A 9,572-nucleotide genomic window follows, 5' to 3' on the forward strand; every position below is an offset into this window, starting at 1 on the left:
CAAAAACAGTTGGTGGAACACATTTGGTCCACAGGCCCTAGTTTGTTGATCTTGGTTTTAGGTAATGACAGAATAACCGAAATAATTATATTGCCTTCTAAATTGATGGCAATTACTGGGATATATAGTTTTTGGCTTAAAATTTTTTTTCACCTACTGTTTTATAGTCACTAGTAAGGTATTTTAAAACCTTGTTTAAAAGCAATATTTTTATTTACCATCACATCAAAAAGAATAAAATACGCAGGAATAAATCTAACAAAGGACATAAAATGCATGTACTCAGAAAACTATAAGACACTGATGAAAGAAACTGAAGACAACACAAACAAATGGAAAGATATACTATGCTCATGGATTGTAAGAATTAATATTGTTAAAATGACCATACTATCCAAGGCAATCTACAGATTCAATGCAATTCCTATCAAAATACTAATGGCATTTTTCACAGAACTAGAACAAATAATTCCAAAATTTGTATGGAACCACAAAAGATCCCAAATAGCCAAAACAATCTTGAGAAGGAAGAACAGAGCTGGAGGGATTACACTGTTTGGCTTCAGAGTATACTACAAAGCTACAGTCATCAGAACAGTGTGGTATTGGCACAAAAACAGACACATAGATCAGTGGAACAGAATAGAGAACCCAGAAATAAACCAACACCCTTATGGTCAATTAATCTATGACAAAGGAGGTAAGAATATACAATGGAGAAAAGACAGTCTCTTCAACAACAAATGGTGCTGGTAAAACTGGATAGCTACATGGAAAAGAATCAAACTGGACTACTCTCTCACACCATGCACAAAAATAAATTTAAAATAGATTAAAACTTAAATGTAAGACCTTAAAACATAAAATTCCTATAAGAAAACATAGGCAGAACACTCTTTAACATAAATCATAGCAATATTTTTTCAGATCTGTTTCCTAAGGCAAAGGAAACAAAAGCAAAAATAAACAAATGGGACCTAATTAAACTTTAAAGTTTTGGCACAGCAAAGGAAACCATCAACAAAACAAAAAGACAACTTACTGAATGGGAGAAAATATTTGCAAATGATATGACCAATAAGGAGTTAATATCCAAAATATATAAATAGCTCATGCAATTCAATGTAAAAAAAAACAACCTTATTTAAAAGTGGGCAAAAGATCTGAATACACATTTTTCCAAAGAAGACATACAAATGGACAACAGGCACATGAAAAGACACTCAACATTGTTAATCATCAGAGAAATGCAAATTAAAAATCATAATGAGATATCATCTCACTCCTGTGAGAAAGGCTATCATCAAAAAGACCACAAATAACAAATATTGGCAAGGATGTGGAGAAAAGGGAATCCTTGTACACTGTTGGTGGGAATGTAAATTGGTGCAGTCACTATGGAAAACAGTATGGAGATTCCTCAAAACATTAAAAATAGAACTATCATACAATCCAGCAATACCACTCCTGGGTATTTATCTGAAGAAAACAAAAATACTAGTTAAAAAAGATATATACACCCCTATGTTCATTGAAGCGTTATTTACAATAGCCCAAACATGGAAGCAACGTCAACAGGTGCCCATAAATAGGTGAACTGATAAAGATCTGTGTGTGTGTGTGTGCATGTGTGTGGGGTGTGTGTGTGTGTGTGTATACAATGGAATATTACTCAGCCACAAAAAAGAATTAAATCTTGCCATTTTTGACATCATGGAGGGAGCCAGAGGGTTATTATGCTAAGTGAAATAAGTCAGACAAAGACAAATACCATATGACTTCACTTATGTGTGGAATCTCAAAAAACAAAACAAATGAACAAACATAACAAAATATAAACAGAGTTACAGATACAGAGAACAAACAGGTGTTTGCCAAAGGGGAGGGTGAGGAAAGAAATATGTAAGGGAGATTATCATGTACAAACTTCCAGTTGCAAAATAAATGAGTAATGGGTATGAAATGTACAGTGTGGGGAATATAGTCAATAACTATGTAATATCTTTGTACAGTAACATATTGTAACTAGACATTGTGGTGATGAGTTTGAAATGTAGAAATATCTAATCATTCTGTTGCATAACAGGAACTAATATAGTGTTGTAGGTCAATCATATTTCAAAAATTAACTAACAAACTCATAAAAAAGGAGATCAGATTTATGGTTAGCAGAGGTGGAGGGTGGGGAAGGCGGAATTGGATGAAGGAAGGAAGGCAGTCAAAAGGTACAAAATTCCAGTTATAAGACAAATAAGTACTAGGGATATAATGTACAATGATAATTAACACTGCTGCCTCTTACATATGAAAATTGTTAAAAACTAAATCCTGAGTTCTCATCATGAGAAAAAAATTTTTTTCTATTTTTAAAATTTTGTACCTATATGAGATGATGGATGTTCACTAAACTTACTGCGATAATAACTTCATGATGTATTATATGTAAATCAAATCATTATGCTGAATACCTTAAGCTTATGTCAATTGTATCTCTATAAAACTGGAAAGAAAAAAAATAAAAGCAATATTTTTAAACTGTATTTGAGGAAAGTATTGCATTGATATTTCCTCTCCCAGAGGGGAAGCAATCACAAAACAAGTACAGTTTTATCATTAATCATCAGGAGCTGTATTTTGATTTTAAAGATGATCATTAAAAATAAAACACAATGCATCATCCCACTGCTCTAAGAGCATTGTTGTAGATTCCATTCTTCAGGAAGTAATCTGAGGGCAACTCACTTAGTATCAATATAATCTTTGTAAAAAGGAAAAAAAAAACAGTAAAGATAAAACACAGCAAGCACAAAAAATTCAATGGCAGAATGATAACATGATCAATAATTAGTGGGTAAAATATCAGTTTATCCAAAACATCAGGGAGAACACAAGGGGCTTCCCTGGTGGCGCAGTGGTTGAGAATCTGCCTGCCAATGCAGGGGACACGGGTTCAAGCCCTGGTTTGGGAAGATCCCACATGCCACGGAGCGGCTAGGCCCGTGAGCCACAATTACTGAGCCTGCGCGTCTGGAGCCTGTGCTCCGCAACAAGAGAGGCCATAATAGTGAGAGGCCCGCGCACCGTGATGAAGAGTGGCCCCCACTTGCCGCAACTAGAGAAAGCCCTCGCACAGTAATGAAGACCCAACACAGCCAAAAATAAATAAATAAATAAATAACACAAGATGAAAGCAATCTGCAGACTACTTATATCATTGTTTACTAATTTCACTGTCATATGAAATCAAAACATATTTCCTTCACATTCACCAATTTTAATAAATAAAACTAAAATCTTTTTTCAGATAGAGATTGATGTTTGCAAATGTTTGATATAAAGAGCAAAAACCATAACTAGCTCTATTTAAACAAACTATGCCTTTTCTCTTTGTTAAATTAAATGCTGTTATTTGAATTAATGTTACAATTTTCACACCTTCAAAAAATAGGTATCAAGAGGGACCTGGACTAACAAATCATACTAATTTGGCTCTTTTTCCCTTTTGGTATTTTTCTCCCCACTACACTAGTGATTCTCAAATGCAGTCTTGCATTTGCAGTCCTGCATTCTCAAATGCAGTCTCATATGCAGTCCTAGTGATTCCTGATGCAGTAGCATCAACTAGGAATCATCTAGGATTCTGTTAGAAAGGAAAACCCTTGCTGTTTCCCTAACACCACTGTGGAGGCAGAGGCTCGGGTGCATTCAAGATTGGCAGCACCCATAACCCACCACCATGGTCAAGGAAGGCATTGCTGCTGGAGGTGTAATAGACATTAATACTGCTTTACAAGAGGTGTTGGAGACCATCTACAACCACGATGGCCTAGCACATGGAACTCACAAAGCTACCAAAGCCTTAGACAAGTGCCAAGTCCATCTCTGTGTGCTTGCATCCAACTGTGATGAGCCTATGTGTGTCAAGTTGGTGGAGGCCCTTTGTGCTTAACACCAAACCAACTTAATTGAGGTTGATGACAACAAGAAACTAGAGGAATGAGTAGGCCTCTGTAAAACTCACTGAGAGGGAAAACCTAATAAAGTGGTTGGTTGAAGTTATATGTTGGTTAAGGACTATGGCAAAGAGTCTCAGGCTAAGGATGCCATTGACGAGTACTCCAAATGCAAGAAATGAACAAATGAAAAACTTAGCTAAGAAAGAAAGAAAGGAAGGAAGGAAGAAAGAAAGAAAGGCAAATTTGGGGACCTTACCTCAAGACCTCCTGAATCAGAATCACTGGGGTTAGGACCCAGTAACAACTCTCCAAGTGGTATTGATGCACACACAGGTTTGAGAACCATACTCTTGGTTGTTGGATCCGAGTACAGGTCCATCTCAAGTCTCCTCAGCTTTTCCATGTTCTACTAGTTTAGATCTAAAGGAGGAGAGAGTGAAAATGGCTTGCAAATGGAATCCTATAACCACTCATATCTGCTACTCCTTCGGCTCACGACCAACTGCCTAACCCATATGTAGACTTAACGTAGTAGCACATGAGGCATCTACTCATGTAGTCCTCACTCAGCTAAAGTTCAAGGATTGATATTGCAGGATGAGGATGGAGAGGGATACTATTTTTCACAAGAAGAATTACAGAGCAATTGACTCCTAAACTATGTGTATGTATAATATCAGTTGCAATAATATCTTAAATATATTTAAAAAAGAGATCCATTAGAACCTTCACTTATAGAACATTTGCTTATGTATCAATAGAACACGTCTTTGTAGAATGATGGGGAATAAAATGTCACGGAAATAAGTGCACTCTCAGAGTGTGATGAAAATTCACCTACAAATACTGAAGCACATGAGCACACTGCTTTCAGTTTCTTTCTGTTTGGACTTAACCTCTGCTTGGTCAAAGAAATTAGAAAAATTAGAGCTGTATAAAGTAACAAGTCTCTTCCCAATTAAAAACCATTTTAAATAATAAAGATGTAACCAACGAATCAAAACGCTGCTATATGCACTGCACTGTGATAAGCACTGACGAGGAGAGGCTATAAATTAAAAAAGCAAAAACAAAAAACCCCACAACCCTAGAATAGGCACTGTAGATTTACAGATATTCAGAGGATGAAACAACAGTGTGAGCTGAGATGAGATGTAGAAACTGAACTGGTCTTTGAAGGAGGGATGTGTAGGGAGATGGGAATGAAAATTCCAGACAGGCAAATGCCATGAGCAAAGACCTTGAATACACTTGGCACATTTGGAGAATAATTGAATAGACTGATTTAGCTGGAGTGGGACATCCGTATAAGAAAGATTGGAGAGATAGATTAGGTCCATTTTACTGTGGCCTTAAGTGTCAGGCCGGGGCACCTGACTTTTCTGAGAGCAATGGGGAACCATTTAAAATTCTAGGGACATGATGAAAGCAGTATTTTAGGAAGACTGATTTGACTAAATGTGTAGAGTAAATTACAGTTGGGCTTCTCAAGCTATCAAATGAATATGAAATCACCTGGGATCCTCTGATTCAGTAGGTCTGGGAAGGCTGAGATCCTGCATTTCTTTTTTTTTTTTTTTTTTTTTTTTTTTTTTTTTTTTTGTGGTACGCGGGCCTCTCACTGCTGCGGCCTCTCCCGTTGCAGAGCACAGGCTCCGGACGCGCAGGCTCAGCGGCCATGGCTCACGGGCCCAGCCGCTCCACGGCACGTGGGATCCTCCCGGACTGGGGCATGAACCCGTATCCCCTGCATTGGCAGGCGGACTCTCAACCACTGCACCACCAGGGAAGCCCCAATCCTGCATTTCTAACACACTCCTAGTGATGCCTAGACGGCTGGTCCTCAGACAGTACTTTGAGTAGTGGGGGATCATGATATGGTTTTAAATTCAAGATATCCATTGAGGCATAATATTGAAATAGGGAGAGAAAGCATGCCATAAAGAAAAAAATAATTTTTTACATGTTTATTATTCTAGTCTGTTCAATTTGTTTGCAAGGAGCAGTCATTTCTCACTCAACCAGCTGACGTAAAAAGGGAGACTATAAAAAAAGAACATAGGAGAAATTCATAGAAACAAATGCAGACAGTATGGTAGAATGTCTCCAGGAAATGGAAAGGGAATAGACACTGCTCTCTCCATGTCTCTGGCTATATGCTTTCCTGTCTCCTTCTGCTTCCTTCTCCTGCTTACTCAGCAGTTTGCCCATTAGGACTCTCAGTCCTGACTCTAAATAACTTTAAGTTCAAGCATGCAACACCATCTTACTGCAGGCTCTTAAATCTCAGTATATATTCTCAGGAGAGAACCAGATTGGACCAGTCTTTGGATTGGTCCCAGGGTCAGGAGTCCGTCTCTAGTTCAGTCATCTGTTACCTGGACAGAGAGAGAGTCTTTCATATAATATATCAGGGACTGTGAGTGAAATGAAGAGGGAGAGTTGGGGATGGCAGGCAAATTGATCAACAGATCTAAAATGACTGGCGGGAGAGAATCTCGGGTTCAGCTGAGGCCTCTATTGTTTGCACAAGATGTCAAGTATTTTCCATGTTTTTCTGAACATGTTAAAAACATTGAAAAACCAGTCTTATCAGCCTTAAGTTATGACCCACCTCCAGACTACATGAGTTCGTGAAAAATTCACTGAGGCTGAATAAGCAGGTGGTGAAAAATTCACTGAGGCTGAATAAGCAGAATGTTTTTCTGTTCCCAGCATCTGTGCATTCCTCCCCCAACCCCCCCTACAAGAGACTGGAGAGGGGAGTTCCTACCCCTCAAATGAGGGAGCTTTCCAGAGACTCATTTGGAGAACTTGACTTGTGTCTCCTAGAATTTGGGGGTACATGGGAATTGCAGTTGCACTTCGGAAAGTCTAAAAGTGAAAGACTGTGGCTGTATCATCTAGCGATGTCAGAGCAGAGGAAGGGAGGGAAGGACAGAAGGAGAGAGATGCCGTCCCAGGAGTAAACTACATTCATACTGATGTGGAGCGAGGAGTGGGACTTGAACAAAGTGGGATCCTGCAGGAGGAAACTGCCCTATATTTAAAAGATCCCCACCCCTTTTAAGAGTAATGCTATCCAAATGTGAATCTCTAATATGGACTAGACTTTTTACTATCCAAGAATTACCTACAATGTATGGGACCCAAGGTATGAAGAAGGGTGAATCTTCAGAGCTGGTTTAAATGGAGAATTGGGGGGAAGGGTCCTGCCTGCACCCTACTAAGTACAACATGTTCTTTGAAACAACTACATTTGCAAAATCATGTCATTCAAATGACGGCTGCGGATTCCAGGCACTGATTAACTGGAGAACAGTCTAGCAGCCTAAAAACAGAACTTGGAGTTAAACATTTGTTCATTTTCAACTTCTATTCTTTTCTTGACATAAAACTGTGCTTCATTTGGAGTATAAAACCCAACAAAAAGCTCTTTAGATGCTCCAATGAATTAGATCTTTAGGGAAGGGAATATGAATCAAGAAAAAATGACAGGAGGTGAGGGAGAGATATAAATATTCTCACTTCCGTAAAAGCCACACAAGATTTCTTACTGAAAGTTTATGACAGACTGGATGATGGAGAAGCTAGCTGAATAGTATCACATACTTTGATATAATCATGTAAAATGCAATACCTGCAGCCTCAATTTACCTAAGCTAAACTAAGTAAAGATGAACATGACACCAGCCCCACCCTTATCTTCAACAAAGGAGTCCAAAAGCTGAGGAGGGAAGCCAGCCACACAAACCAAAGGTTTGTGTTCCCCAGCGTGTCCCACCTGCCTGGATTCCACTAAGCTTCTTAAAGGTTCCACTGTAAGCACAATCACAGATTCTTATCCAGTGTCCCAGATGTTACTTTGTTTAGTAAACAATTCTCATTTCTCATGTTAACTGCTAAATTAATTCATTCTTTTTTTTTTCTTGTAGAGCCTTCCCTGTGTCTGGCACTGTTCAATCAATAAACTCAAACTCCTCATGAAACTTATATTTGAGCATGTGGCAGTGCAGGTAATAAATAATATATCCATTAAAATATATCAGATGATGGTAAATGTTACATTAACAAAACAATTGCAGGGGAAAGGAACAGAGAGTACTTGGGGGGGCGATTTAAAATACGGGGTCAGGGAATTCCCTGGTGGTCCAGTGATTAGGACTCCGTGCTTCCACTGCAGGGGGCATGGGTTCTAAGATCCCACAAGCTGCGCAGTGCGGCCAAAAAAAAAGAAATTTAACAAAAGAAATAAAATAGGGGGTCAGAGAAGGCCTCCTAAAAGTGACAGTTTGAGCAAAGATGTGAAGGAGTTGAGGGCCCATGCCATGCAGACATATTTGGGGGAAGCTTTCCAAAGACAGCACAAGTCTTGAGGTAGGAGCAACTTGACATAGGCAAGGGACAGTAAGGAGTTAATGTAGCTGGAGCAGAGGGAGAGAGAGGTGAGGTCTGAGAGGGAAGAAGAACCAGATCACTTCAGGCCTTGTAAGCTACTGTGAGGACTTTGGCTTTTACTCTGAATGAGATGGGAAGCCATTCAAGGCCCAAGGTGTGACATGACCTGACATATTTCAACAGGATCATTCTGGCTGCTGGTTAAGAAAGATGATAAGGGATGGAGTGCCAGGGCAGTCTACTAGCTGGGAGGCTCTTGAAACAGTCCAGCCCAGAGATGATGGAGGCAAATGTTAGAGGAACCATGACTGAAACCGCCTGCCCTGGCCAGGCACCATAGTAACCACTTTCATGAGTTGTCTTAAACAGGAGGTCTTGGTAAGGAATGAGGAACTAACAAGCTACCACCAACCGGAAGAATTCGGGAAAGGTCAAAAGGAGAGAGGAGATGCCAGTCCATATGTCCAATCAACCTCCCAGAATCCTTCTCGCTGGAATCCATCTTTGCTGAGTGATGCTCACACCACCAGGGAAGACCCTGAGTCAGAGTGATTGGCCAGAGACAACCCGGAAATCAACCCATTTACCATAAAACCTGAGAATGCAAGCCACGTGGCAGAGCAGTTCTCCTGGGTTCCATTACCCTGCTGCTCTCCACCGGGGCGCCCCTTGCCAATAAAGTCTCTTGCTTTGTCAGCTCATGTGTCTCCTCGGACTTTTCATTTCCGAGTGTTAGACAAGAGCCCACTCTTGGGCCCTGGAAGGGGTCCCCATTCCTGCAACACAAGGACTGTGGGTCAGGGTGGCAGCAGAGGAAATGAGTGTAAGCAGATAGGGTAGGGGGTCCCCGGAGAAAGAGAACCGGGCATGGCTTTCTTGACATAACAGAAACCATTTTTGACCTAAGCTAATTTGTGATCTAAGCCTGGCCACAATGCTTGCCCTTGAACAGGTCTCAGTAATTAATGATCCTAAGGGAACAAAAGAATGCAGAAACAAATGTCCGTTATCAGGCAAGAGAACAACAGCAAAGATAAAATACCAAGTTGTAAAGACTCCCAGTTCTGTTTCAATGGTAAAGATTAGCCTGAAGCACTCAACAACCAGATCCATTGGAACCTAGGGATAATGATGTTCTTTTCTGACTCTCCAGACTTCAGTCAACTAAAGCTTGGACTCTGTCTGACTTCCCAAGCCCCTTCATAAATATGCATGTAC

The 9,572-nt window shown here is 39.8% G+C and overlaps 1 pseudogene; it reads left to right on the forward strand.

Moving 5' to 3' along the window:
- The first annotated feature begins 3,736 nt into the window (after window positions 1–3,736).
- On the forward strand, window positions 3,737–4,135 carry LOC136134018 (small ribosomal subunit protein eS12-like; annotated as a pseudogene).
- Window positions 4,136–9,572: the final 5,437 nt, after the last annotated feature.

Source organism: Phocoena phocoena, chromosome 14 (assembly GCF_963924675.1).
Source record: "Phocoena phocoena chromosome 14, mPhoPho1.1, whole genome shotgun sequence".
In the NCBI taxonomy this organism is placed as follows: domain Eukaryota; kingdom Metazoa; phylum Chordata; class Mammalia; order Artiodactyla; family Phocoenidae; genus Phocoena; species Phocoena phocoena.